We start from the raw sequence: 24,973 nt of genomic DNA on the forward strand, positions 1-24,973 counted from the left end.
GATGTTACACACCGATAGTAGAGTGTAACATGTCAAAAGCGCGAATCTTACAGAAGTTATATACACAGGAGGCAGTGCTCATTACGAAAGAGGATGTTGTGGTAATCCGTCGGAAATCCGACCGTTCGACAGGTAAACTTTCCTGCAGTTTAATTGTGCGAGCTCACAACTGTCCAATGTGAATCGAATTGCATGTGATATACGTGTAGTGCTTTCGTTTAATGGCCCCCGTGGAACCTTCGTTTCTTTGTCGCCTGCTGTGCTTGGAAATATCCGTGCTATATATATCTGGCAATGCGTAGCTATTCCCCACAACGAGGCAGAAACGAAATATAAATCGATCGGATGCCGTTAATTATGTCGGTTTATTGCGGTTAATTAAGGTGCAGTTCATACGTCCTGAGGACGTCGCGAGGATTACCTGTCCTGACAATCTAGCCTTCGACCGCTGAGTCTGAACGGCAGGAAAGTTCCCATAGGCTGTGCTAATCACAGCGTATGAACTACTCAAACCAATGTTCCCCGAGGACATTCTTGCCCCGAACTAGAAAAAGGGTCAGCGGGAGTGATAAAAGCCCTCCGCATGCAAGCCTTTCGTTCCCAACCTGACCAATTCCCCCAGCGACACCGTGCGGCTTATCTAAGGGACTTAATGGGGCGACGTCCGCTTCTAATTGACGCGCTAGATGGCAGCAGCAGCGGACGGATATTCTCTAAAGAAAAGAGCAACCGGTCTTAGCCCAGGGCTAATGGCGCATCACAGTCCCCAGGCGCCATTGAAGGAGCGGCTATTTGCGCCCCTGGCGGCGGGAAAAGTAAACGGAGGTGCTCATAGTGGACGGAAAGGAAGCGACGTCGCTTAAGCCTAATTTAAGACGGAAGGCGCTGACAGCAAATATGAGACAAAATATCTACCTATAGTATCTTTGGGAGGAAAATTAATAATAAGTACCGATACTATAAGGCGTCGGGAGGAGGTGGAAACTGCGTGAAAAAAAGAAAAGAAAAGTGGATTCAAAGCTACAGGCTGGGACTGTTCGGAAATTGTGAGATTGATATTTCGTTCGATAGTGGCGTGGTGGTATAGTATACGTAATATGTATTTCACTGAACGAATCCTCGTAGGAACCACATCTGCATCTGATTCTGACGTAGGCATTAGGCAGCACCTTTCTGCTGACGTCACAGAAGAATGCTGCTCTAATTCTACAATTCTAATTCTTCTAACTTTCTTCTACAATTCTAATTTTTTTTTATTTTCTTCTTCTTTCATTTCTTTCTTTCAATACTTTCTACAATTCTAATTCGCTCTGCTGCGAACTTTCTTCAACTCTTTCGTGTGATCACGAGGAATCATGTGACTGCAGTTTTTAAGTTCCGCTTATTATGCATATTGGCAGTCGTAATTTGAGGTATACTGCTGTTGTTCTATTGGAGAATTTGTGTGGTCATTTCATGGCTTTTTCTTTTTCTTTTTTTTGCTAGATCCCGAGCAGTCATGTTCGCTTGGTCAAAGCGAAGCAATCTCGCATGTTCGCGTGGCCCTTTCCGAGCGCCCGGCTAGCACTTTTTTTTCGCCCGGGCTCAATACGACCGGGCAGCGGGTTGCCTTACCATATCCGGTGTCGTCACATCCGCACTACAAGGGTGGCGACGGTCCGCATTGGCCAGCACGTCGAGGTTCACGTGGGTTTAGCAGACGGCGGAACCCGAAGACAAGCGACCGCGAGGCCCCTAGTGCGTGATTCAACACTCTTAAAAAAAAAAAAAATGTTATACAGTAATCTCCTTTTTGGGGAGTACACCGTTGCCACATATACACTCCCTTCGGCGAGTATATCTTATCTCTCATGAATTGAGGAGACTCCCTTTTGAGAGTAATTGTACTCCTGGCATTCATATTCGGGTGGCAACGTTCACGTAATCTAGCGCGAACAACTTCCGAGCAGTTTCCGATCAATATAGGCCGTGTTGTCATGAAATTACCACCCAAATTCGCTATATATAGCGAGAATCATTGCTATACTGTGCTGTTGTGGCTACGACGTCCCGCCATGAGTAACGACGAATACGTTGTGTCCACCTTTCTGCCACGGTCAAAGTTTGAATAAATAAAGCAAGGGCAGCGAACATACAGCGGCATCTAACGTAAGCGTAAGCACGTGGAATCGTTTTTAAAGCCTACGAGTCTTCTCCTGGCCTGTGTATTTGCACCGCGAAGCAGTAGTGGCCATGAACGCTGTGCAGACGTAGAGACGACAGCATAGGAACAAGTGAGAGACGAGGGGGGGAGGGGGCTAGTGTGCCTGCTGGGCCTACTTCAGTAGGAACTGTGCCCCTATGGAAAGTCTGCCGGAAATCGCGGGGAAAACCTAAATTCGTGCTGCGGGTGGTAGGGTTCGAATCCATCACTTCCTAATCTTGAGTATGAGCTGCCACTAACGAGACCCCGCCTTTAGGTTCCATAAACAAGACTAAACTAGACTAAAGAAGACTAAAGAAGAAACCAAAAAGAACCATAGCATATTATACGTTGTGAGTCACAGTTCACGGAAAAAAACTGCAAGGTGTACCTAGAGGGAACCCTTCTGAACCGGTGAGAAATTGCTAAGCCTAATGCAACGCTTCGATCGTTTCTTCAACTCTGCAAGCCCTCTTACACGACAGCAGTTAAGCCTTACTTGCAACAGAGAAAACATTCTTCGCAGCTCCATTTCGCTTTCATGACTCCGTCCCGCAGTGGGAGTAAGATCGTGCAACTTGCATGGAACTACGCTAGAGGGCGATAAAGGGAGCGAGTCACGTGTCTTAATGACGCCATAACTGTTGCACGTGATGCGAGACCGACGGGGTGAAAGGGTAATAAGGGTAAATTATCGAAGGCGAAACGACAACCTATCGTGGCGGGGGAGAGAAAGACAGTAGAAGAACTCGCACTCAGGTACTGCATGGACGACGAATGGCCGAGAGACGCTCGGTGAATTGGCGCCATTGTTCCTGCGGTACTTGAGTATAGAGCGTGGATGGCGGTGTACTCTAATGGAGGTACAGACGACGGTAGAGACACGCGGGCTCTGTCAACGCCATCTAGAGAGAGAATATTGCCTCCTCTCCCTCCTTGACTACGTAGGCATATAAAGACAGAATTCGTCTGCTATACTGTTGTGATTCGCCGTTCTGCGAATTCAAGAACTCGCGAATAATTGCACCTATCCTTCAATCTACAGACAAAAAGTGCAACGCGCTTTTGAGAAAGGTATGGAAAATGAGGTGAGGAAAATTTCGAAAAAAATTTTTGAGGTGAGGTGAGAAAAAATTTTCAATAAAAAATTGAGGTGAGAAAAAAATTTTCAGAAAATTTTTGAGGTGAGATGAGGAAAATTTTTCAAATTTTTTTTTAGGTGAGGTGAGGAAAATTCATCTCCAAGAAAATTGAGGTGAGGGCGAGGCTAGTGAGGACAAACGCCCACCTCTGTATGGAACCGTTTTGCGCTTTATCTTAAAGTGTTTCACATTTAGTTCAATCACTACTCGCAGACGACGGCGCGGTTCGACTCCACATGACAACCGCTGCAGAAAGCACGTCCGTGATTGGGTACAGCTATCGAAAACACGATCCCAATTGGCTGACTCTTAGTTGTTACGTCACTTCAACGAGTGAGCGGGCTGTTTTCTGTCTAGTTGCTGTTGGCTCTGTTCACGCGTGAGTGAGCGGAAGAGAACTGACGATTGCTTAAGGGAGCAATGAGTGTCTCATTTGTCAAGCTGTCCATCAGGAAGTTTTAAGTATGTCCATCAGGAGCCACAATGCAAGCCGTATGCCCATGCTGTGTATTCTCGCTGCGCAGTTCAGTTCACAAGAGCAGTCTGAGAAAGCAGCCGCGAACGACCGACACGATCCTCGCCAGACGTATAGGGAAGTCCCCGTGCCTCTGATTTTTTTTCCTGCGCGGCGCTTATACGTCATGCTTGAGATTTTCCTCTCTACGTCACGAGTCACGTGTCCGGGGACCACGTTACGTCATGACGTTCCCTCGTTCTCCGATACGCTCTTTTCACGAGTGGAGGATTTCTTTTCTTTTTTTTTTAAATGTGTGCAGAATAGCGGCCTCACGTGCGCTCTGTCGGTCACCTACGTTCATCGTTCTTTCGCCAGAGGCCATTTTATTCCCTGTTGCCGAAAAAAAAAGAAAGAAAAAGAAGAAAATTGGGGTCACCTCGGTGTTCCTTTAAAATGAACTGAGAGAGTTCTGAAACGAACATTGAACGAGTTAACCGATCTCATCCTTCCAGTGAAACACTGGAGCTGTGGAGTTCTCCACGTTTGGCTTCTCTAATTCGAATCTAATCTCGTAAAATAAAGTTCTTGTTGTTGCTAATCTAATCTCATCTCTTCCAGAGTCCTGCCGAAGCCGCGTAAAATGTGACATAGTGGGCGGGACGGCGGAAGACCTCTGACCCCACAACGCCTGACTATAACTACCCCAGGAACTTGACCACCCACTAAGGAATCATCTAGTGAGGAGTAGCAAGCTGTCCTCTCTGTCTGACTCTTCCAGCCAAAGTAAATGGATCCCCCTCCCCTGTAAAATCGGCTTCGCAGGACGAGACTATGGTGAGTGCAGCCTTTATGCTTTGATACCCCCCTAGCTCTATATAGTGGAAGCTCCATATAACAGGCCCTCAGAATACACGACGCAGCAAGAAGAATTAGTGGGAGAACTGTACGGTAAATGGTATAGAGATAGAATAGCTGTTTATCTAATCAAGCTAGTGGTAGAATAGAGCGTACGAACGAAGATTAGAGGAAAGAGAAATATGGGAATGAACAATGGGAATTTAAACGAGTGCAATAGAGGGAATGCAAACTAGTGATCAGGGGAGGCAAACAGTAGAAATGAAATAGGATTTCTACGAGGACAGAAATGTAGAAGGGAAATGATAGATATGGGAATATTTCGAGAATTAGAAAGACCAATATTAACGTAGCTCTCAATAAACAGGCCCCTATAGATCCTAAGAAACAGAAATACTACGAACAATAAAGTTGTCAAAAAAAAAAGAAAAGAAGAGAAAAGGGGATATAAACGAAATAATAATAAATGAGAAATAAATAAGAAAAAATAAAATAAATGAGAAGTAACAGAAACGGAATTGAAACAGAAGATAAAAAGGAAGTAAGTCCGGTACAAGGATTTTGAGATGTCTAACAGAAACAAAAATTTCATCCGTCCTGTCTCGTTCTTGCCCTCAGACTCAAGGTCGTGTTTCCTCTGCCAAGATTGCAGCAGCTTGCTTGCATCCTGCTTTTGACTTCAAAAGTTACAAACACGTTTACAAAGAAGGCTTGGAACAGCAATAGAAGAATGAGCGCAAGAATCCCCGGGATTCGGGGAGAAAAAGGACGACCACCATTTAGGTGTCCGATTTTTTGTCCATTCCCCGATGTTCCGTGAACTCTTAAGCGTATGGTAGGCATAAACAAAAGATTCATTAAAAGCGTGCATTATGCAGACACCTAATTTGAACAATACCGCGCCCTTAAGGAGGAAGGCACCGGATAAGTAATGTTGGCACAGACTGCTTTTAATTAAAACTGCCTCCGTCTACAGTTTTTTATTTTTATTTTATTTTTTCGGAAGAGAGCGTCTCATATTTCCTTGTCTACAAGGAGTATAGTAGAAGAGATGCATATCGTCAGCTTTCATTGCTTTGCTGTCGACGACGGAAGAGTGTGAAATATTGCTTTCTTTGGAATTAGCGCCCTCCTCGGGGTCTTTTTCTAGTAAATAAATTGATCAATTGGCTCCAACGATGTAGTGATATATAATAACGTTTTTGAGTTCAGCGTAACACATTTTTTTCCGATTGTTTCGGCTTCCGCCGCAGCCCTTCACTACAATGATAGCTTGTCGCTACAGTTTTTTTTTTTATACATATCGCGTTTTGTGGTTGAATCATCAAACGCTGCACTCGACGGTAAAATTGCTGGTCATGGGTAAGTTACTTTTTGAACAGTAAATAAGTTACAGTTAGAGATAACTTGTGGAAATAGTAACAGAGTCGCAGTTACCTTTAGGTGTGACTAGTTACAAGTACCGTTACCACGTTAAGGTATTTTAGTGAATTTACACTCACTGTTTTGAAAGAACGAAAAAAATCGAAGTACAAAAGCAACTCTCAAAGACATTATATTTAATTTTTGGTACTTCCGCTGTCCACGTCACGTGCTCGTCTTACTTATGCGGTGGCTGTTCTCCCGAAGCTACCCTGAGCCCACTCAACCTCTTCAGCGCAAACACGTCCCTTTCGACGCTGAAGAGTCAATCGTTCAACAGCGGTACTGAAAGGAATGCCCGTCTTGAATTCCACAAATATCTTTTTATTATTCCGCGTTAGCGGCGCGAAGCAACTGTGGCTATGAGCGGTGTACAGATGTGGGCAGGTGGAGAGAGGATAGCAGGACCGCAGGCTGGTCCTCGCACAGCCGGTGGGCAGCCCAAGCTCGCCCCCTCCGAGGATCCGGCACTTTGAGGACCCCCCTCCCTTCTGGGGACTAACACCGTCCGACCGGCACCCTGCAGATCCACTGTTGCCACTGACGGTGGAGGAGCGGAGGGTTCTCTGCCCGGTCTGCGCGGTGCCAGAGATCCACCGGGCCACACCAAGGCGACACGACCCTCGGGCATCCATGTGGCCACGGTACTGGCCACTCTGAGGCGTTTGCGCCCAGAGCTCCTGAGACAGGACCTCCCACCGCCACCACTGCCTCCCGCACAGCACGTCCCGGGACGCCAAGACGAGGACGTTGTCATCGAAATGCCCGATATGTCGGACGACGAGGACTCGTAAAAGACACTACGATTTGAACGTTGGGGTGGGAGAGTGTGGGTGATGTTATTCCCATCGTATCTCAAATATCATCGGTACACGTGGGACACGTGCTAACGAGTGGGGGCGCTGGAGCATCAAGTGATTGGCTTCTTAAGGTAGGCTGGAGGCTCTGTTAAACCTTCTCTGTTCATTTGCTGTGCTGGAGTTTCTCTCGTGCTGAACGGACTGGCCGACGCCCCGAGAGTGGGAATCAACATAAACTGCTGTTTTACGGTACCTTTAATATCTCTTGGCGAGGACGATGGGCTTGTACCGTGGAAAAAGCTTTAATAATAATAATTGAGTGTTTACGTCGCGAGACAACTGAGATCATGAGCGACGCCACAGCGGTCGGTCTGTCGATTGCCCACCTGAAGGTTCTTTAACGTGCGATGAAAGCTCACCACACGGCACCCCGTATTCAACGTCCCTCGCGGAAGACTGCGTGTACCTTGTCACCAAGTTGCTGGCGTCCTCGACCGGGTTCGAACCCGCGATCTCGGGATCCAGAGGGCGAACACGCTATACCCACCGAGGCCGGTCTGGAAAAACCTACTGGCGCCCTTGGCTGGGTTCGAGCACGGAGCTCTGCTGACACGTTACCGACAGATCCGCAAAGAGCCGGTTTTGCAATCGTGAGGCAAACTCAAAACATGCACACAAGAAACGGTCTTTGTCCACAAACATTTCTCGAGCGGAACTCTACGGATTCCATTCTCGCTCCTTTTGATAGCTATAGCGTGCATGCACGATTCTGGTCAGCCGTCAATCTCTCCTTGTGGACCAGCAAATAACCCCATCGCTCATTCAAACTATTCGGACTCCGATCGAAATGAGAGCAATAAAAGAAGGAAAACCACCATGGGGCTCGAAGGCATCGAAAGAAAGAAGGAAAACGAGTGGTCCCTTTTCTTCAACCTCCTCAAGTATCACGAACCCCTTTGTACTTTCCCGGTGCCCCATCTTTGGCTTGCGTTATTATGAAAAGTTTGCCGTACGTTTTTTTTCTTTTTTTTTTAATATCCGTCGCTGACGGTACGAGGGGGTTGCAATATCATCACGGGGGCTCGCGCAGCGCAAGACGAAAAGTCGTGATCGGGAGAATACGAACATAATCACGCGGGGCGTCGGCTGCAAGAACTTTTTGAGGTCCACTGAAAGATGCGCCTTTTTATTTCTTTTTTCTTCTTTCTGTAAGTTACGCATAGTTGAGTCTCTGAATGTCAGATATGAGAGGAGCATCTGACGCGTAAATGAAGCACGTAACGAGCCCAGAGTGGCACATTCAAGAAACTGCAACATCCATCTCGTTTTCAAGTAAGAGAAGATAGAAAACAAGTATTTTTCTTTGAAAGTTAAGTATACTCGTTACGAGCAAGGAAGAGCCCGTTATAGCTGTTTGTGCTCAGTTTTTCTTCAAAGTGTCCGACCTGTACAGTGTGGGGAACGTCACAATGTGTGATATGTACATACCGTGGCGTTCGTAGACAGTACATAAGGTAGAAGAACGCTATTGGGGCACAGAAGGTACTGAGGTAGACCAGCGATGTACCGAGGTAGAGTAACGCTATATAGTGGTTTCGTTGTATAGAGACCACAAGTGACATGTAGGAAAACAAGACATGCAAACGGTGCATTGTTGAGATGCATGTAAGAACGATATGCGGGCCTATAAGTACGGATGTGCACGTTACAGCGTGAGGCTACATGTATACGTGCAGAAGCGGATTTGGAAGTAATCTCTCTGCGAAACAGCATTTTATTTTGGTTACTAAGAAATTTATGTTTATAATGGCACCAGGCAACAATCTATATCTCATTTGCCAGGGAGAAGTCTCGCATTCTTTTCTGGAAGATCTGTAAGGCACAACCTTTTCCATTGCCTGCACTACCAACCATTCAGAACCGCTACGTTCGCCCTCTCACTATGTGAAAATTGCTTGGTCCATAGTCAACCTATACCAACGCTCTGCCTTAATATCACTATTAAACTTTTTGGTTCCTCACTGTCAGGGGACTCTTTATTATATAGAGATTGGGACGAATCCAGAATTTTCCGAACCCGAATCTAAGGAAGGTTCTGCCGACTCCACGAATCCTACGAATCTCTAATCTTTCGATTCCTTTTTTTAAACAAATAGCTTAAAAAGCAATGAAAAAAAAAGAAAAGAAAAACACTTCTACTGAAAAGTGTGTTGAAGCAGAAACGAAAAACAAATAAAAAGTTCACTTTCAGGAGAAAACGTACTCATATACTACTTCTTCCAAAGTGTAATTTATTTAAGACGCGACTACAGGAAATACATAGACTCTCGAGTCTGAATTCCTTCCATAAAACTAAGAAGCAATCAAAAACGAAACCGCGTTACTTTTAAACTTGTAATGCCGGAGCTGTTCTGGCGCGCCCTGGGGCCCGCCGGCCATTAAGGCTCTCGGCGGACACCGGAGCCACCAATTTTCTAAAGAAGTTGTTGTTGTGCATATTACTATCTAACGAAACGTAAGCAGCGCACAGGGCAGTGTTTTGATTAGCTGAATTTGACCAGGTGACTGAGGCGAGCAATTTTATTGCACACATAGGTTGAGAGTCATATACAAACGGACACATAATTCGAGTCTTTCATATCACGAGACACATGGGATCATAGGCGACTCCACAGTGAATACCATGTTGTTCACCGGCACGTTTTTTTAGGCATCGAGAGAGCCACTCGAGCCAGACTATACGTGGAACCAGGAAATGCAAATATCAATCGAGAACGGTTGAAAAAAAAGCGCACACACTCCGTTGCAGCCATTTTGTGACCATTCTGTTTTCGGGTCACTCCCACGCTGCGTTCGAAAGCTACGACGGTAGCAGGCATTCCTCGGCGCAGTTCGGAGGCTTTCACTGCGGCTTTTCGGGTCAAGTGTAGCCTTGTGAGCGCAAAAAGTGTAGCTTTTGTCATGGAGCTCGCCATCGTTGTGTTGTCCATTGTGTGCGTTCGGGCGTAATTTGGGGTTTGATTTGGGCGGCCGATTATTCGCGGCGAAATGAGCTCGCCTCCGTGGACGCCGTGAATTGTATGCCGTGTTCGGTTGAAAGGTGATGGAAACCTTTTCTGATGGAGATGTCGAGGCCGTCCGAAATGAATGTGGGTTGCACTGCGGCTGCTGGCTTTGCGGTTCGCCGGGATGTTTGGTGAGAGCTGTATAGGGCCCTGTATGAATCAGGGTATGAAATCTGTCTGTCCTGGAATCGTGTTCTGTCCATGCACGAAACGCTATTCATACCCGTTAATCGCAAAAGCAACGAAAATTGCGGAGAAATATGTTTTGTGTTTCATGCGCTGTTCTCTCAAGCGTTTCTTTCTACTTTGCGGCGTTAATTTCTAAAACTTGTGGACGGAATGGCACACTAGAGTGTCTACAGGCAACACTTCCGGGCTTTAACAGACACAAAAAAAAAGCACCAGAAGGTCGTTGTGCGTCGGTCTGCGTGTGTACTTGGACGGTGTCTCTGGATATTCCGGAGTGACTTTTTCGGCAGCTTCTAGAGGGAGGGCGGGCCACTGGCGAGCCATGGGCGGGCCACGAGTGAGCCTGGTCATTGTCTGACGGACTCGGAAAAGGACGAAAAATGGCGGTCCGTGGCAATCTCTATAATTTCACCGCTTAAGCTCCGGTACTCAACCCCATTACCTGTGGGTTGATACGAATGTTATCAAGATATATGGAATGTACTCGAATATTACGGGGAAAGCTCTATGGTTCCTCAAGTTGTCGCCGGGATAAGCTACATCTTACAGCTAGCTTCGTAAGAATCTCCGTAAATATCTCTCTTTACGCAACTTGCGGTCGAAAGGTCAGAATAAAGGCGTACGTCTTGTCTAGAAGAAAAATTACACTAGTGTACTTCTGAGTGGTTTAAATCTGGGACCGTCCCAGTCTTGGGTAAGTTACTTCTGAAAAGTAACTGAGTTGCAATTATAGTTACTGTCTTGGTTAAGTAACTAAGTTACAGTTATAGTTACTTTCTTGGTCAAGTAACTAGTTACAGTGATAAAAGAAAGTAACTTTACAACATTAACAGTTACTTTCGATAAAAATGACCATGAGAGGGTGATATAATTGTTAAAAACATACATTTATTTACATTTACTTAAGTGCGATAAATGTATTATTGCACTTAACCAGAAGCCGTAAAAATCAATATGGGGCTCTCTCCCACAGGAAAAAATACGACATGTGTACGTACGTAAAAAAGGATCGACATTTGTTCGAGTAACTAGTTACATTTTGCAGTTACGTTCACAGAAATAGTAACTATAGTTACAGATAAAAGCTACTTTTCTGGAAATGTAACTAATTAACCCCAATAGTAACTAGTTACAGTTACAAGTTAAAAGTAACCTAGTTATTACCCACTACTGGACCGTCCCATTACCTCGCAACGTGGCTATCACTATTAATTCTGAGTTCCTGCTATTTCCGGCTGTTCTCGAACTACAATCACCGTAGCTGTTGTTCATAAATCGACCCCCTTTTTAGTTGGTCTCGTATAAATAGGGATTCGCGTTTTCGGTTTTTATTTTTGTGCTGATCCGGCGTATGTTTTTCGGTGTTTATTGATTTTCACGAGATCGGCGTTTTCCGATGTTCTTTTCTGGCGTGTACATGCTTTACCCGACACTTATTGGCGAATAGAAACCACAATGTAATTTCAGTGCTGTTCGTCTAACGCATCCTTACCAATAAACAACAGCCAATGCATAATTAACAGCCTTGTGACGTCAAGTAAAAGTAGTAGAAAAACTAGAAAAGGAAGAGTAAGTAGAAAAATTAAACGGACATTTTTCGTAAGCGTCGTATTTATGTATGGTCTCCTGATCTGCGTCAACAACTTGCTGGGCATGTGCATCAGTCTATCTCTGTCATAGTTCCAGGAATGTCCCTCTGTATTCGGTGTTTTTCGATTAAAACCGAATGAGGGAAAATTTACCCGGCGTATGTTTTTCGGTGTTTTTCGCTTAAAACCGAAAACGCGGAACCCTGCGTATAAGGCAGCGAGGCCCTATACGATTCCTCTGTATATATATTACTAAAATAAAAGCACACAACGAGGTCTTTGTGCCAAGTTTGCCCATCAAAAAGATGCGAGGAAGCAACTGGACAGTTCATCCTTAAGCAGGCTGCACATGGAAATCGAATAGTGATAGACTAACGAGTAAATACTTATGAGGATGAAAGTGGTGACTGTTTAGAGTCTGAATCTCCCCCACTTCTTCACGATTTCTGCGCTCGCGAGTGGGCCGGAGTCTATATACTGGTCGCGCAATTTTCCGCATGACTATATTCTCCAATTCCAAAACCTCTAATATTCCAATTCCAAAGTTTCCCGAGTTATTCGAATTTCACTGTTTCTTAGGTTTCGGAGTCTTATACGTGTTTGTATCATCCACGTTTGTAGCTTGCCTCGGCTAATTCCCGTTGCAATATTTGTATGTTTGCGGGCTTTCTTAAAGGACCAGACACACACGAAGTCAAAATGTCGTTTCTCTTTTACCTCTTTTTTAAAGACCAGTTTCTTCTATATGTTATTGTTTCCACTTCCAGGTTACATAATTGGTTTTAAGGGGGAATCACTTCTTCGCAAGACAATAGAGACAGTTTGTTCGCACAGCGCTCAGAAGCGGCGTAAAATATCGTCAAAACAGAAGTACTGGCGTGTTCTCCTTGCTTTGCCCTTGTCAATGACACATTTTGTAAAATTCCTGGACTATCCGTCGATTTGTATTGAGCCCGAATTCGCAAATGTTTTAGTGTTCAACACTCTATTGAGAATGCGGCACATGTTCGAGACGCACCAAACTTTAAAGGAGTACAGAGGGCCATCCAAAAAAATTTCAGATTAAGACATCTGATGAAAGTGTGTGTGTCATTATACCGAATAGCGCGAAAGGTTTTGATGGGTGCAATTTGTTTCCCAGAAAAAAAAAAAAACTCACATAAACATAGCTCCGCGCCTTCACCCTTAACTCGCCACTCCAGCTATAACGAGGATGAGGAGGTATGATGGCACGTCACCGATGACGGCATAAGGAGACTCGTTCTGGTTTGCCGGTCAGTGGGGGTCAGCGCCTTGTCCCTTTGCCGCCATAAACCTGTTTTGGAGCGGCCGAAGCATTACCGAGCAAGGAGAAAGGCTTTATCAGAACCCCGAACAGCCGAGTAGCAGACAACATTTCTTTAGGCCAATCAGCGAGCGTTCTCCTTATAGCGTCAGCGCGAGGTTCCAGGCAGATCACAGGCTGGTACTGCTCTTCACCACCGTTGCGCACGGTCGCTTTTTGCGGCGTATTTTAAATTCAATTTCTGCGATAATTATGACTCCGTGGTGTAAATTACTCCACATGGTGCATCTTACTGGCCTACTTAACAGTTTTATAGGAAGAAAACTGGGTGTTAAAAATGACTTCTGTGCTACTTTAATTTATTAAAAATCAACGGCTCAACCTTGTGATCTAAAAAATACGTCATTGACTAGAGAAAAGCTAGCAGAACACGCAGTACCAATGTTATGATGATCGTTTAGAGCGTTCGCGTCTCTTGTGCGAACGAAAATCGCCCATAGATTTCTGAAGAAGTGATTCCGCCTTAAGAGGAAAAATAGGAAAGGAAAGGAAGAGGAAATTTATCATATTTTTTTTCTCGCTATATGTAATAGCTTTGATTCGTTCAGTACGTGGCCGGATTTCGCATTCGTGCCGTGTCATTGCCCTCCTTTGTATAGCTCCCAGCTTGTATAGCTCTACCAGCTCCCGTGGCTCAGTGGTTAGCGTGTTGGCCATGTCACGTCGAGACTGTAGGGTGTGGAGGTACCCGGGTTCGAATCCCGGTGCCGGCTGTGCTGTCTGGGGTTTTTCCTGGGTTTTCCTCAGACGCTTTCAGACATATGTCGGCACAGTTCCCTTAGAAGTCGGCCCAGGACGCACATTCCCCCACGGCGTCAGTCGTGACGTTGCCCACCTACGTGAGGCCGACAACGGGAAGCCCTTCCACCACCCACCACCACCACTTTGTATAGCTCAGTCGGTGACGTGTTGGCTGGCTGAGCTCAAGATCGCGGGTTCGATCCCGGCCGAGGACGGCAGCAATGTGAGGGAGGTAAACTTTGCTTCTCCAGCACCGTACGTGTGTCGGAGATTTCCGACGCACGTCAAAAGAACCCCTGCAGGTGGTCCAAATTATCCGCAGTCCTATATACCCTACAGCACGTGCGGCATGTAACCACACTGGGCAGACCGACCTCACGTTCCATGACTTGAAAACCCGAGACAATGTAGGGACGATAACAGACAAACACAAACATGATCTCAAACTCAGCTGAGTTTGTCCTCGGTCGTCTCGGGTTTTCAAGTCATGGATCGTCACCACCAGCTCGCTTGCTACCTAACTTTCCTTTCGTTAAACCTTACCTGACACCATTATTGTTATTATCCCGTGTCATGGAGAAAGTTTGAAAAAAAAAAAAAAAAAGCAAGTAGCGTTTGAAACGTATTTCGAGGCAAGTACTGCTCGGAAGCCAATTTGCTTTTAGAGCAATATAGGATCAGAAAATAAATGGCTTTACTGGTCCAGTAGCGGAACAACGAGCGAGTATAACGAAGTTGTACAGCAAGGTGGGTGCAGCTAAAGAAGCCCCACATTTTTGCACGTACGGCGTCCCTTGCTTACTGCATGAACTTCCGGTGGCGCTAGATGACGCATTTATCCGGTACAAACGCACAAAAAAAATGGTAGTAACCCAACTCCACGTAACAAAAGAGTTATCCACGCGAACGTTGCTCTCCGTGCATCCCGATTTTCCTACGCAGAAGTCAATATGGCAGTCACGGCACAGTTGCGTCTAGCTACCGCTAGGCGTACCGGATCTCGTTTTGTTTCTGTGTTGGTGGCACCCCCAGCGGAAAGGCGATGCAACTGTGCTGCACTGCAATGTCCCATTGGAAATACTCGGAGCGAAGTTGGCGTTGCTAACAATTTTATTGGACAGAGAGTTTAGTTACGACGATTTTTTTTTCTCGATTTGCACCGCATAAATGCACCTTCCTGCGCCACCGGAAGTTCGTACGGTATGCAGGGAACGCGCTATGTGCGAAAATGTGGGGCTACTTTATCTGCACCCACCCTGTATTTGTTGTAAACGACGACCATAAAGTTGTCGTATGCGCGTGTGTTGATTCCTTCTTCAGGCAGCGTTCTGTATGCATGGGTTGCATAAACGATCGAGTTCTTCGAGCACTCTGCCGGAGTCCCCTGAACACCAATCACCCGACTTCAACAACCTAATACTATTTAAAACAAACAGCACGCGCCGCACAAAGAGCCATCCTTTTAACACCCTAGCATCCAAATCCCAGCAACGTACCATATTTTTAAAACATTCTTGGCAGGCCTTCCCGAAATCTCTAACAGAAAGCCAAAACCTTCTCAGTTTCGAGCCTAACGCAACTTTGCATAACTATAGGTACACCTCGAGAATTATGGCCCCGGGGTGGAAGCATTACAAGCACTCTTACATTCAGTATGTAACGGTCGAATATTACGGGCTCGCGTCCTTGAAGGAGCAGGACGCTCGCCCAATTTGCATAATGAGGATCTCGGCCGCTTATTATTCAAATTCCACGCTAACGGGCAGCGATGGTTGATGGAGGCCACACGACAGGCGAGCTTTGCGAGGAAAAGGCCATTTTTTAAAACACTCTCCCAGGGCTCCCGCATATATTTCGGGATCTGCGAAGACGTCTTCCCCTCCTTATACACGATGGCCAGTTACGTCTTTACTGAGAATTCAACGGAGAAGTTATCCGTATAAGAGATAATGGTTGGAAGGAAATCTGTTCGGACGTCGTGAGAAAAGTCTGGGCGTGATAATCATTTGCAATTTATTTTCTTTTTCTTTTAATTCGCGTTACCATGCACCGCGATACCAGTGCACTCTCAGAATAGAAGGGTGCAGCAGTTACACCCTTTAGGAGGTAACATTTGCCGCATGGGTTGCGCTCCAAAAGTTTGCAAAGTTCTACCTTCTATGTATACTTTCACTCTCTGCCACGAATGATAGAGTTAATTACCACTTCGAATTCGGTTAGAGAGGGGGCGTACGCCATTTTGTAGTAATTTGGATATATGGTAATTTCTTTTACCACCCTTTTACACCCTTTATCAGGCGCTATGTTGACCAACACTCTTAAAAATGAACTTCACCGCATAGCACGCTCCTAGCCAACCATCACCTCGAATGCCCCGATTTGTTGAAAATGGGGGCGTACGCCTTTTTTTTGTGTGTGTGACAATTATGAACAGCATAAGTGTCACAAAAAAGGCGTACACCTCCCGCTAACGATATCATTCGAGATTATGGTTGGCTAGGAGCGTGCAATGCAGTGAAGTTCATTTTTAAGAGTGTAAGTGGTAGCTATAGAAGTTGCCATCTTTTTACTCCTTGTTTTTTTTTCTTAGAGTGTGTGTGGGTATGAGCGGTGTATACAGAAGCGCGCACATATTGAGTTCACAGCAGCCGTTGCTTCGCGGCGCTGACGTGGAGTCGGAAAACAGCTTACACGCACTGAGAGTGAACGACCCATTGGCCCAGTAGAAGCTCGAGGTTATTCTGGGGTATTGATTCCTTCATGGCCCTGAAAATGAAGGCTTCATCGATTGCTGGGGATATCGGGGTTAATTGTGCCTTTCTATTCTTCTTCCAGAGACGCTCCAAAGTCACGAACAAGCTTTTTTTTTTTCCTTCGTTTCTTCCATAGTATACCAGGTTTGTAAACCGATCTGCGTGGAAATGGCACAGAGGAAATGGATGCGCTAATATGCTTTTAGATCGTCTTCTCTGCATTGTACGGCACGAATATTGAAAGGTTGGCCCTTTTTCGGCATCGCAGAAGTTAACCAGTTCGCTGACCAGGAAAAAATAAATAAATATATAAAGAAAATAAAAGAACGCTTTGGACGTCTTTAGGTGTCATTAAACGACATGTATAAGGGCAGTCATGGGTAAGTTAGTAAACAAAAAGTAACTCAAGTTATTCCGTAAAAACAGTAACTGACTTACGGTTGCTCTTTTTGAAGTGTAACTAGTTACGACATTAAAGTAACTTATTTACTTTGCAGTTACATTTTTAAAAGGCCAAATGTAACTAAAAAATTGTTTAGCACTTGTACTGTCCAAACATAGTTATACCGTGTTATTTCCTATGGTCCACTGTAAGGCCATGGGAGTTAGTCTAAAGGCTGCGTATGAGATGACAAAATATGTGCAATTCCTGTTTGTGAGAAATGGCAGGGCATGTGAAGCCTCTACAAAGTGACGCTAGAGAACTGACACGTAGAAAATATTGCCCTATCTGAGTAACAAAGTTACCGTTACTTTAAGCGGCAACTATATAGTTACAGTTCATTCTAACGTAGCTACTACGCGAGACGAAATAAGTGTCCGACTTTTTCTCGCTCAATGTCTTTCGCAAATTCGGGATAAGAAATCGTAGTACGACATTCTCAGTTGTTCATAAAGTCCAGAGAATAAATTATTTCCTGTTCACCGCGTGTTAGCACCGCGAATCCACTGTGGCTATGAGCTGATATTCAGCGGGAATCGCCACCACCCAGCCGCTACGAATAGTACGTTATCCACGTAAAGGTTGATACGCTAACAATGCAGTGTCCTTCGTTCATAGCATGCGCGACATTTCATATGCTGCCTGCAATCCATGCCGATTAAAAGTCCATAACGCCACCATCAAACTACATACCTTAGTCCTAAAGAGAACCGAAAGAATAAATCGGGCGGGGCTGTGTCGGAGTGCACGGCCGTTGGTTTAACGTGAAACGTATACGATATGTATCGGTGTCGTATTGACCCGCTATATCCATCGGCTCGGGGTCAGCGGCGGTAGGAGTGTCGGCGCGCCCGCCGCGTCAATTTTGCGACGCTCCCGAAACCATCTCGCTCGCTCCGTCGCTCGCTAGTCGCCGGATATTCGGGTACCGGTGTGTGGCCCGGAGCCATACCTGGGTAGTAATTACAGTAATGACATTACTTTTTCTGGTAATTTGTAGTGTAATGCATTACCTTCGATATTATGTAATTAGAAATTAAATAATATGTAATGTAATGCACTATGTAATATGTAATGTAATATATATGCACTACATATTATATAATTTAATTACAGTGGGGTAGTAATTTTACTCTTTTACTTTACTAATTTACTTTCTGGACAGTAAATTAGTTACTCATTACTTTTTACAAAAGAATCGAGTGTTCGGGTCAGCGGTTTGTGGCATTGGAGAATCATCCATGCTACGGACAATCTTGATGTTGTCGTGATACATTGTGTCATCTTCGACCTACATTGTGGAACGAAACGTCATACGTGGCACACAAGCCTGACATGTAGAAGAGACAAATAAAAGAGTGTGATTATGCTCGCAGTAATTACTTTGTAATGTCATTACTTTTTCGTAGTAATTGTAGTGTAATTTCATTACATTCCATTTGCAGTAATGAGTAATGTAATTTAATTAAATTATAACTGGAGTAATGAGAAATGTAACTTCATTACATTTTAGAAGCAATTTACCCAGGTATGCCCAGAGCTTCCTCTATCCACCGATAAGCGCAGGCTGTATTTCCGGCTGGCTCTTGCGCGGGTTGCGGCGGGTTGTTGTTGTTGCGGCAGAGATTTTAATTTTTGAAATTCTTGCGCACTTATTTGAAGTTTTTCACAAAGGAATATTATCTAAAGTCCGCTTAGTATTACTTAAGCCGAGCGATCTCGAAAAGCTCTACGCAAAGACACCCGAATCAGCGCGCTACAGTGAGTTGGACGAAACGGAAAGTTCCGGAAGCGCCGGTTTTGATTATTTAACGCTGCACGCAAAGTTTGAATGTGTGAAATCCACATCGTGCGGTGAAAACTGTACCGGTTCCGCTACACTAGATGCCGACAACCCATCCGTACCATCGTTCCTATACCGTAGAAGAGAGCAAACCGCGTACAGGAATCGTTGCACTATATTCCTGGCCGGCACACGAATGCCTTTCTGAAATGTGTTCTGATACGTTCTGCGGTATTTAATTTTGCCCATGTTGCTCTCAGCACAGACAACGCTGTAGATATTTCTACATTTCTTCTTTTTTCTTCTCCTACGTCCTTTCTTGGGACTAGGGACTTCCTAAATCTATGTCCTTTATAGGGACGTTCTGTCGACCGCGTTTGAGATTCCGTTAAATTGCGAGCATTGGCGCCGCCATGATTTTTATGAAACTAGGAAGCTAGGAAACCCTACGTTTCTGGAACGTAACAGGACAAAAAAGGAATCATAATTGGTGATTGTGTGGCAACGGCAATGTTTACTTGCTGAAGCCGGGGGGGGGGGGGGGGGCGACTACCCCCGTCCCCCCGCCACGGCGCCCCTGATTGTGAGTCTCGTGAAGAGGTTTCATTAAACAGAGCTTCGTATAGTTTTTTGCTTGAGAAAGACAGGCAAAAGGAACCACTGGTGCGCGTTTTTCTTTTCTCTCTCTCTCTTTTTCTCTCTTTCTTACCGTGACGTCATCGTGATCAAGTCCACCTTTGCGCGTGGGCGTCACAGGGATGGTCTACGGACGACTGTGTTACGGTAGCATCAGCTATCGGATCTAATTTACTCCATTGCAATCTGCTAAGTCGTTATACAGTCAAACTCCTTTACAACGAAACTCAGGGGACAGCAAAAAAAATTTGCTGTAGTGGTATTTTCGTTAAAAAGGTGTTCGCTATAGAGGAGTTTGAGTGTATATCATCATCGCCATCACCATAAGGCACCAGCTTTTCTCGCGAGTGGATGGCTTCCTTGCTTTGCAAAGCAGGAAACGAACGCCCTGGCAGAAAACGGCTTGCCACAAAAAAACAAAAAAAAAAACAACAGAACAACAAAAATCTCAGCACGCAGATTTTAATTCCTCAGCGCGACACCGGTTCAAATGGAGGCATCGAATCAGCCACCGAAACAACATAAATCAATACGCACATGCGGTATACTAAACGAGGCAGGAAATTACCTAACGATACTTTCCACATTTATTTCTACTAACATCACCCAAAGGGGGGGCTTTCCTTTAATCCTTCGCAGCAGTCGAACGAGCATATATCGGTACTGGCTCTTATCGGAAGTCTGCCCCCCATAATACTAAACAAATACTACGCAGTCGACCTGCTCGCAAAGAGCTTATACGACCTCCATCTGAACAACGTACTGTTTTCGCCTCACTAATCTGGCAACCTCCGAGGCTGGACAAACACACAATCCGTCCTGATTATCGAACCCTCGTCCAAAGAGTCCTCCCATTCTTCCGAAGAGACTCCTTTCATCCCGCAAACAGAGTTATACGATGTCTCGCGCCGTACGAAAGCGGGATTTGCATAGATTGCGCACGGGCGATTTATCCGAACAGATTAAAACACAATTTACTCTCGAAACGGATGGATTGTGAAAGGAAGCGATTTTCGGCTTCTATATACTATAGTTGCACTGAGAAGCTAAGGGTCAGATGGAACACCAGTCGTATAAGGGGTTGGGGGACAAAAAGGGACACAAAGGAAGTGTCTGTGGTGGTGCTGATGGAACTGCTTTCCAGGCACAGGGGGATCGTGCGTCTTGGGCGGACTTCACAAAATGTATAGGTGCCGTTGATGCTTCCAAACCCAATAACTCTTCAAAGAGATTCGCTGCGAGTCATATTAGACAGTGTACATCGTTTGAGCAGTAACAAATACCGTTCCCGTGTACGATGCAACTTTTCCACTATCTGCGTTACGTATCAAAGCTAAGTGGAGCGGATCATTTCTCGTGCGGGTACGCAAATATATAAGCTCTCCTTGCACCACAAATTACCCGGCACATGGTGATTGCGAGTAGGCGTTTCGTGAATGCGACGAAATGAATTGCAATGACAGAACTGCTCAGCAGTGTAACATCGAAAGACTTCACAGATCACGGTTCGGGAGTTGCCATTGCGGAGCACTTGAACGTTAAATAACCGTACCGTAACGTCAACAGCGTTAGTCGCGCATATCGTGATAACGTTTCGGATTATCGTACCGTGTACCGTACCGGGACGTTGCAGACTGGTTTACTAAAACTCACTAATGTCAATGTCAATTTTAGTCGTGTTCACTAATGTCTTTCGCTGCTCTTCCGATAAAGAGTTTTTATGATTGCCAAGTTTCCCGCGGAAAGAAGAAGCCGGGAGTGCACACTCTATTTGGGTTGTGACTTTTTCGCGTAAGACCAGGTTTTACCTCGTACCTATCTGAGCACAGTCTTAGCTATTTTTCGTTGTAATACCAGCTGACTAAGAGGCGAAAGGCCGGGTGAAACGAAAAATGTAATTCATCGCCGTCGACACACTTTATCAAAAAAAAGGAAAAGGCTCGAAATTCAATTTCTCTAACCAAACATCCTCTCTCCCCATCAGCCAACCACTTTCTGTTCTTCTTTTTTTTTTTTCACTTTGCATACAACGTTCTTTCCCGACCACTTTCAACGGAGCCCCCCCCCCCCCCCCCCCACACACACACACACTTGCCGCCTATAGCAACCATTTGCTCGTAATCTCGTTCCCACCCTGACGCGTTGCTCGCTAGAGCAAACGTCACGACTGATTAAGTTTTCGAGTGGTCCGGTGTCCTAACCACCGCTTTTGGCGCTGCGATCGTCATGACGTCACCCATGCAGTGGCGTATCTAGGGTGTGGCAGGTGTGGACAGGTGCCATGGGCGCCAGGTGAACAGGGGCGCCATTATGTGGTCGGGTGTGAATGTGCCAGGTCGGGCACTCAACCTGGCACATTCATAAATGATCTAAAGCAACCGCCATTAGAGAGGTTGTAGTGTGAAACCTAGTGCGGACCACACGAAAACGCATCCCCAAGGACATCACGTTGACCACGTTGCCATGGGCGCAGGTAGCTCTAGATACGCCACTGCACCCATGTCCCACCAAATGGCCACGGTTCGGTCTCCCTTTGATCTTCAAGCTTAAGATGTGCACTCTGCTTGTATAGAAGGCGCTGTTGTCTTTTATCTGGTTTTATCTTCGCGGAGGAATATGTTTCTTAGACATTTCCCCAGTAAGTTTCGTCCGCTTATAAAACTGTGCTGATGATGTTTTATTTGCTGTGCGCACTCTAAGAAAAAAAAGGAGTACTTTTACTCCTTTTGTGGACTAAATGCATTGCCACAAAAAATAGTCCCTTTCGGGAGTAAATGCACGGGACTAAATGAATATCACAGAGTGGATACTGCATTTCACGCGCTGTTGTAAGTGTCCCAGGCACATAATTCGTGTGCATGCATGAAAATACTTTGAAGAAAACCGTCAACCGTGATATATCGAGTGAGATAAAATCTTGCGCCATACATATATGGGGTACAATTTGCGAAGAAAAATGCGCTAACTGTTTCTTACTCTGTGTGGCTGGAAAATTGCTACGTTGTCTGAGTTATACAGCCTTATGTCGTTCAAATTGACCAAGGGCACACATTTACGTAGACTGTTGCATTCAGGAGACCATTCGCGAAGTTCAGTGACAATTTGCACTCCTGGGGAGTAAATGTCGGGACTAAATGTCGGGTTTGAGGACTAAAATGGGAAGTAATTGCAGACTAGGGGAGTAGAAGCTGCAATTACTCCCCGTTTTACTCCTTTTTTTTCTTAGAGTGATGGCTGCGTTGGTCTCCGTAACGTGTGCATTGGGTTGCCTCCACTCCACAGAGCCCAAAATATCTGTGTTAAGAATGTGTGCCCCAACTTGGAACGATAGCGCGTAGTTGACTCGATGGGCGGCGTGCAAGGTTTCCTATGCAACGTTTATCCCGATTTAAGTCGGCGTATCTCAGATGAGGCTGGCAGCACTCCCTCGACACTGAGGAAGCACAAAAACTCAGAGGGGACACACGGGAATCAGTCCCGTGGTGTCTTCCTCTGACTCTAGGAAACGTTTCCGCTCTCATCGTTGCACCAGCTCACTTGCACCCTCTTGATTTGTTCGTGGATGTATCTCCAATGTTCTGCCACTTGCGCTAATCGAATGTCAAACTAAACTGGTATACGTGGAAGATGTGTGTGATATGGATGGACCACGACCATCTCTATAATAGCGATGGTCGGGGGACAGACAACGTGTAGACCAGTGATGGCCACTAACTACTTCTACGGTAGTTTAACTATAACTACTAACTACTTCGCGATGGAGTAGTTTAACTAGTAGTTGAACTACTTTTCAGGGGGGTAGTTTAAACTACTTCTTTAACTACTGCAATGTATTTCAACTACATCTATAACTACTTAATGTTGTCCACCAACACCAATCCCATTCTATAGTGTTGTTGGACACCTAAATATGAATCGTAAGCAGTGATAAAGGTGAAGATTTAGTACACCAATGCCCGGCACAATTGTTCTGCACCTCCGTTCTCATCAAACAAGTAGCTCAAGGTAAAAGTCGGAAGCACAATCGTGCCGTAAAGCTTGCGGCAAAATCGGAAGTAGTTGGCACCTGCACTAAACTAACTACTGTAGTTAACTACTCGAAATAGTAGTTTAACTAGTAGTTGCCACTACATTTCTGCAAGTAGTTGATAACTACATTTTAACTACAATCGGGTAGTTTAACTAGTAGTTTAACTACATGTAGTTAACTACTGGCCATCACTGGTGTAGACAGATGTGGAGAGCTAGCCACTTACTTTCGTGACGTCATCTCGCGACGTCATCACAACACCACCTCGCATTTTTATTTAAACGTATACATAACATCGAGGTACAACATCGTGTCTTCTATCTTCTTGGGAATCAGTGGTAGGTAAGGGACTTGACCTATGCCGGTGTGACGTATAGGATGCGAGCATAGTAGAAGGTGCACTATAGAGCATTATGACGTCACTGACTTGAGAACGGATTCGCCCTGCCCTTCGCGTATAAATACTATATACTAACCGCAAAATAAAAAAAAGTAAAGCGACAATATTGCGACGTATAGGGCTTTTCTTCGCTGCAGAAGGAAATCAATTTCTTCCACACAGCCGGCAGCATTGCTTTTCTCTTGCAGACTTTTGGCCGGCGAGTTGCCCCAAAACATTCCACATACGCACATGAGAAGGAGCAAAGGAAGAGAAACACCACTTCTGGGTCAGAGTTTGGGGTAGTGTTCGCTCATTTCGCTTTTCTTCCTCGTTATATATTACCATCCATAGATGGCAGCCTCTCTTCCATTGTTTGCAACGTCTTCTGCGTCCGAGCCAGAAACGCCAGTCGTCCGTCATTGTCAAGGAACCGCCACGGTTGCCAACACAGTCCTTTTTCTCTTCTCATTTTTTTTCGCAGGCTCCGAAAACGGACGAAGAATAACCTTCGGCAATTTTGTTGCTTTCTCGCTTTTTAAAGAAAGTTTGTTTTTCTTGAAGGGCTGATGTCTTCCTGTCATATTGTAAACCATATGCTCGGAAGAGTGACTCAGGAAGAAGGCTTTGTTGATGCTGTTTGAGCTTGAATTGTACGGTTCATTGGGTGAAGTTTTCGTCATCGACGAAGGATATCTAGGGCGCTTCGCTTTGGAGAAGTTGTCGAAAAATGCTGTTCCATTCTGTTGTACAGTGTTGCCGACCTCGGTGACTCAGTTGGCAACGTGTCAGCATATTGATCCCAACGTTACGTGTTCGAACCCGGCCGCGGCAAATTAACTAATTAATTGGCCGCATGGTCTGTCCTCGTCTCTATACACCGCTCGTAACCATACCTGCTTCGCGGTGCTAACACCAGAATGAAAAAAAAAAAAAGTTCTAAAAAGGGGGCACCGATGGATATGTTGTTTCGTTCTACTACCCGTGAAGACGAAAAGATAAGCGTGCTGCAACCGAATTCAGAGCGTAGTTAGTTTCCATCCGAGTTTTCCCCAACCTTACAACCCTATACGTATTATTCTGAAATTCCCTACAGTACTGGGCGCAACACCACCGACTTACAGGATGACGAAGCAACACACGCTGGCCACACTGAATGCACA

General features: G+C 45.3%; 1 long non-coding RNA gene across 1 annotated transcript in view; it reads left to right on the top strand.

The window, feature by feature from the left end:
- Nucleotides 1-24,973, top strand: part of LOC135389810 (uncharacterized) — a 173,601-nt gene that overhangs the window by 115,975 nt on the left and 32,653 nt on the right. Inside the window, exon 4 of the long non-coding RNA XR_010421593.1 lies at nucleotides 4,400-4,615. This is a non-coding gene — a long non-coding RNA (uncharacterized LOC135389810). The remainder of the gene's footprint in view (nucleotides 1-4,399; nucleotides 4,616-24,973) is intronic.

Source organism: Ornithodoros turicata, chromosome 3 (genome assembly GCF_037126465.1).
Source record: "Ornithodoros turicata isolate Travis chromosome 3, ASM3712646v1, whole genome shotgun sequence".
Taxonomy (NCBI): Eukaryota; Metazoa; Arthropoda; class Arachnida; order Ixodida; family Argasidae; genus Ornithodoros; species Ornithodoros turicata.